Below are 6,719 nucleotides of genomic sequence, written 5' to 3' on the forward strand. Positions count from 1 at the left end.
TGAATATCTAAACTAAGCTACATCTACTGATGAAATAAACATTTTAGGAAAATTAAGTCCAACAATTCAAACCCTTTTTGGAGACAACCCAACATGCGTTCTCTCCATAACCTTCAGTTCATTCTTCCTCTCTGAAAATATATCCAGTTGTTGCTTGAACTCGTTTACACTCTTCATTTCAATTTCTTTCCCTGGTAACTTGTTTGGAAGAAAAAGTTTACCTTCATTTTCCTTCTTACTTCTCACTTCCAATCTTTTCCAAAGGTAACAGGACCAATTTCCTCAACGTTCTTCATAACTAAAATTGAATGAATTGAAAAGCTGAATCATCCTGTTTGCTTACCTTTGTATCCCCTCAAAGGAAGTAATATTCTCCCAATGGTTATGTGACTAGAATTGCACACATTTCTGTAGAGAGAGAAGATGGGGGCTAATTCACAGTATCTCTGGATAGTCAATAAGTAACAGACTACCTGTAGATGGAAATCTGTAGAAGTATCTGTTGATTGTCCACACACCAGCACATGATGACAGGAAATCTAGAGAGGATAACAAACTAAAAAGAATTAGCAATAGAAACTGTGACCTGGTTGGTGAATTGTATTAGCATATTGGTCTTTTCCCACCATAGTTCAAATCCGGCCCAGACTGATGGGATGAAACACTTCTGTGACTGCTGGCTGTAAAGGTCCATCGTGAAATGAGTTTGGGATGGTCTGCATATGGCTTCATTCCATCTATGTTGGGGGGAATGGGGAGGTGGGTAGGGGGAAGGGGGAATCAGCCACAATTTTCACTTCTGATTGCCAGCCAGTGATTCCTCCTTAAAGTACATTTGTGGATATCAGTCAAGGACAGGATTGGGCTCCACTGTAATGCCCCCCATGGTAAAATAGCCTGTTGAAATTCTCTAAGCGTGCACAAAAAAAAGGCTATTCGGGTGAGGCTGCTGGCATCCATGGAACTATATCCCAGCACAAGTCAGTGCCTTCAGGAAAGAAAGGAAAAAAAGTAGCTTTTTACCACATCTCTCAGTATGCCCCAAAGTCCTCCTCATACAATGCTGGGAGCAAAGGGTAGGGAATAAAATTAAGTAATTAAAACATTGGCATCTCGTTCATTAAGAAAGAGCAATGTATTTTGTAATGTGAGAAGAATTTTCAATAACCAACTGGTTAAAATGTACATCTTACTCACAAATTTATTGTTATTTTAAAATTCAGATCTGACGTACCCAGAAGGAAAAGGAGTAACAGAAAAAGTAACAGGAAAATTCAACAAGTACCTCCGAGTCAGAGGGGGAAAAGGTGAATAAATCCTAGGAGATAAACTGAGAGTTGAGCAAATTAAGGCTAGCTGTAAGTGAGGACTGTGAAAATGTAAAAGGATTAACATATGTGGTAATGAGGTAATTAAACCCTGAGTTCTTTCATTGTAATGATTTTACAACACATCTTTACTGTTACTGCTTCTAGATTCTGCCTGCAAATATTTTCTTAATTGCTAAGGAGACAATATGTGCCCTACTGTTCCTTTCATAACATTAGATTAAGATGAAGACTGGTGCAAGGCTCCCAGAGAATACCAAGAATTTGAAATAAAACAGACACACCATTAGGAGAAACAATAAGATGGTCCCCCAAATAAATCATTAACTTCACCCAACCTCCCCCAAAACCCTATTGAGACAAAAGATCTCTGTCTGGTTTGACGGACTGAAGCAATACTGTTACAAAACCCACCCAAAGTCAACATATCATAAAGTCCTTTGTTCTTGTAAAACGGTCTTTAATTTTTAACATAAACTTTCTACTTGGTATGCATAGGCTCAGGTAAGATTAAGGGACATGTATGTAGCAGGGTTTAATGGATTATCAGCTGCGTTGTACAAAAAGATGTCAGGATCTGTATCTCTGATGGAGTAGTGCTTGATGTAAATTTAATTTGAAGTGATGTATGAAAAGGCTTCGGGTGGTAGTGTGTGTTCCCTTCTGCTCGCAAGAGCACCGGGGTAGCAGCTGGACTGGGTCTCTCTCTCCGTACCCAACAGCAGATCCTAAGTAGGATTAATGAGGCGATCTGTTCACCAGTGATCACAAGGCGTTTACTAGCAACAATGAGTATAGGAGGTACCGGTTTCCTTTTGGGTGCCAATTGTCAGATGCAACTCGCAGACTGCAAGAGGTCAGCAGTCTGCTTTTAAGTTGCAACAAAAAAAAAATTTTTTTTTAGCTTCCATTAGCCTCTGTGTTTAACTGAGCATTGAATGAATGCAAGGCTAATTCAGAATTCCCCCGTCATCATCATGATTTCCACTAAATGTGTATAATAAATGACTTGAAGATGAGCTGAGCCTGAATGAATAGTGAATGGCATTCATCAGCCGAACGGATAGTCCAGATCCAATTATATGTATTCATTAAGTGATAATGATATCACGGTCTTTAACAAGAAGGAAAGATCGTAATTGAATAATAACAGTTGTACAATCCCAACGGAACTCGCTCTTCATCCCAGCACAGTGACCCTGGGGGACGGTGCTGGATTGATGGAATTCTATTTCCTTTTGATAGATTTATTATGAAGGCTGAGTGGACTCACTGCTCTAGTTTGTCACTCACAGTAATCAGCTTCACAATGCCCACAGCATTGGAGCCTTTTGTACCCAGTTGACACCGACAAGGTTGGGGGGAGGATGACAGAACACGCAAAGACCCCATGGAACCCAAATCGAAGATATATTGTACACAAAAAAGGGAAAGGGGAAAAAAAGAAGAAAGGGCCAGCTGAGCTCCACACGGGGACTGAATTTTAATCTATTAGTCTGAACGCCACCTATGTATTTCCAGAAGGATATTTATCAAATTGCAACAGTGAGGCTAAGCTTTTGTTTCACAGGTATGGCGTAGAAAAATATTTTCAGAACCATAAAATGGTCATATTGATTCAGACACTAATAACAAGTGTCCTCCAAACAGCAAGAATATAATTTCTGCTTATTGGTGTGAAAAGACCTTTCTTTTCATTTCTTGTCCACTGTTTTTCTTCCCTTTTCTCCCTTCCACCAAGAGGTCAGCTCCAGGTGCATTGTGGTGCCACAAGTGATGGCTGCCCTCGGGTATTTTGGCCAAATGGCAATTATTTGTCAACCGAGATGTAGGTTTTGTCATGCGTGAACATAGGGAGATGATTGGGATGACAGCCGAACATGGTGTTCCCCTCCACAACATTCATGCACACATATACCCTCCATCAGGAAGTACTGGACTACAAAAAAGGAATGGTAACATTGGCTGATATTTTGCTCTCACAAGGCGAAGGGACTGTGAGGGCAATAATAGTGCCCAAAATGCCACCCTGGCTGAGTTCAGCTTATTCAGGACAGACTAGAGATTGAACCTGTGACCTTCAATAGGGTTTTTAAATTGGGATTTTGCAATAGATCCTCAGGAAAAGGAGCAGTAAGTGATCCTCTGAAGTAAGGGGATATCATCAATCTCTATAATGTGGCTATGGGATACAGGGGAATGTGGCGAGTTGGATCCAAAATTGGCTCAGTGACAGGAAACAAAGGGTAATGGTTGATAGATGTTTTTGCGAATGGAAGGCAGTTTCTGGTGGCGTTCCACAGGGCTCAGTTTGGGTCACTTGCTGTTTGTGGGATATATTAATGATTTGGACTTAAATGTGGGAGGCATGATTGGGAAATTTGCAGATGACACAAAAATTGGCCTTGTAGTTGAGAGTGAAGACGATAGGTGTAGACTCCAGAATGATATCAATGGTTTGGTTGAGTGGGTGAAAAAGTAACAAATGAATTCAATCCGAGAAGTGTGAGGTAATGCATTTGGGGAGGGCAAACAAAGCAAGGGAATACACAATAAACAGGAAGATATTGAGAGGGGTAGAGGAAGTGAGAGACCTTGGAGTGCATGTCAGCCGTGATCTTATTGAATGGTGGAGCAGGCTCGAGGGGGCGAATGGCCTACTTCTGCCCCTAATTTATATGTTCGTCTGTCCACAGGTCCCTGAAGGTGGCAGGACGGGTAGATAAAGTGGTGAAGAAGGCATATGGAATGCTTTCTTTTATCGGTCGAGGTATGGATAGAAAAACAGTGATGTAATGCTGGAACTGTATAAAACACTGGTTAGGCCACAGCTGGAATATTGCGTCCAGTTCTGGTCGCCACATTACAGGAAGGACATAATTGCTCTGGAGTGAGTACAGAGGAGATTTACAAGAATGTTGCCAGGGCTTGAAAATTGCAGCTATGAGGAATGATTGAATCAGCTAGAGTTTTTTCCTTAGAACAGAGGAGCCAAAGGGGTGACTTTATTGAGGTGTACAAAATTATGAGGGGCCTAGATAGAGTAGACAGGAAGGACCTGTTTCCCCTAGTGGAGAGGTCAATTACTAGGGAGCACAGATTTAAGGTGATTGGCAGAAGGATTAGAGGGGACATGAGGAAACATTTTCTCACCCAGAGGGTCGTGGTTGTCTGGAATTCACTGCCTAGATCGGTGGTGGAGGCAGAAACCCTCAACTCATTTGAAAGGTACCTGGACCTGCACCTGAAGTGCTGTAACCTGCAAGGCTACAGACCAGGTGCTGGAAGGTGGGATTAGATTGGCCGGCTAGTTTTTCAGCTGGTGCAGACACGATGGGCTGAATGGTCTCTTTCTGCCGTAACATTTCTAAGGTTCCATGGTTCTATTCACAGAACAGCACAGTCTGTGCAATCATTTCAATTTTATATATATTTCTGTAAACTATCAGCATTTTTAAGGTAGGAGTTTCCACCATACAACAGTATGAAGCATAGGACCAGGAGGATGCATTCATTCTACAGTGTCAATAATTTAGGTATAGCAATCTGGATTTCAGTACTACACCAAACCACTTCATGAGTGTTTCGGGAGCGGAATGTATCATTTCTCATACAATGTGATAATCCTGACCCATATAATAGTAATTTTGCTTTATTAGGTGTTTGTTTGATATAATATTTCTCTAAATTGATCACCAACAGAAACACTTATGTTTAGACTATTATTTTAATTTCCAATCTATCTCCATTTTTGGTGTCCCAGATAGGTTGGTCCCTGTCTGGTGTGGACAAGAGATTCCATTTTTTGAACAGATTGGCTACCTAAAATGTGAACTGAGTACCAAGGGGGTCATTTTCTACTTACTGTCAAAGAGTAAAGCCAGTGATGCAGGTCGGACACCATTATAGAAAATGATTTCAGTGGAAAGGAAAGTTGGGTGGTTTCTATAATGGGGTGCTGACACACAATGCTGGTTTTATACTCCAGTCATGAAGTTACAAATTATCCCACCAAGTGTCTGACTTTAAAACAAACATTAGTCTACCAGCATGATCATTAGAATTTTCAGATCATTTTCTCGTCAGCAAAGCAAGCATCAGAACTCCTACTCTTTGCTCTTCACCTTTCTTCCCCAGCCTGTTCTTGCTCCATTCTCATCCACCACCATTTTAACTGGGCCCTTTATTTAGACAGCCAAAGGAGCACACTTGACTCAAGCAGGAACCTCATTAATATGTGCAAATCAGCATCCAAGATGCCATTAGGATCCTGATGGCAATTTAACTGCCAACTGAGCAGGGAGCCCACTGCGACTGCCCTGCTCAGTAAAACACATGAGGGAAAAGGTGGAGGCCCTGACTGGCAAGTGAGGTAATTAAGAGCAGAAGTGATGCTCTGGGCCCCATAAGAAAAGTTTGGGTCTTTGGAGATCCTGGGCTGCCCTGCTTCCCACCCATGAAATGCTGCTGAAACCTACTTCCCGGGACTTACCTGAGTGTCAGCGAATTACTCATTCTTTGCCTGCCTGCAACCGACTACCTGCCTCTTTACATCTATTTCAGATGTGCTGATACAAATGAGGCCAGGGTGCTAAACAGCCTGGGCCTCAAATTGATGACTCTGAGGGGGTGGCGGGGAGAGTGGGTGGAGAAGTGGGGTGGGGGGTCCTTGCTGCTCACCCCAGCTGTCCACCTGCTAGTCCAAAATCCGCTCCCAGTTAAAATCCCCATCTTGGTCTGAGGACAAGAGAGGGTCGAGAGTAGAAGAAGGAGATTTATTTTGTACCTGTGATGAATAAATCATTTTTTTATGCCACCCATGATAAAATTGCATAAATTGTGTTATAACTTGTATCCTCAGGTTATAAAATGTGCCTGAAGGTGTAATCTAGACACCAGAATTTACAACAAATCATTGGAGTGTTACAAGTACCTTTAGCTCTGACACTGGTCATTTCAGATATAGTGATTATAGTTCTGTCAGGCAAAATACACAAAGCGCACGAATGGTATGATTGTTAGTTAGAACAAAAATTGGAATTCTATAATGAAGATGTGTCGTTTTGGGAATCCAAAGGCGATCAGAAAAAAAATCAAGAGAACAGAGGTGATTTGTTAAATATTTTAAAAGGACATTACCTACCACGACACCGCCTTTCTCCACTTGATGGTGTAAATCCTATTAATGTGATTTATGACTGAATCAGCATTATTCTTTTATTTACTGCAATCTAGCTTTTAGCAATACAAGACTGTTATTAACAGTACTTCAGCGAAAGTCCCGGTTCTGACAGGATTTTGATACTTAAGAGTTCATCTCCATTGCAATATTCATACCTGGTAACGATTACCTGGCTAGGAGGGTGAGTCACTGCTTTTTTATTAAGGTGC

Source organism: Heterodontus francisci, chromosome 8 (assembly GCF_036365525.1).
Source record: "Heterodontus francisci isolate sHetFra1 chromosome 8, sHetFra1.hap1, whole genome shotgun sequence".
In the NCBI taxonomy this organism is placed as follows: Eukaryota; Metazoa; Chordata; class Chondrichthyes; order Heterodontiformes; family Heterodontidae; genus Heterodontus; species Heterodontus francisci.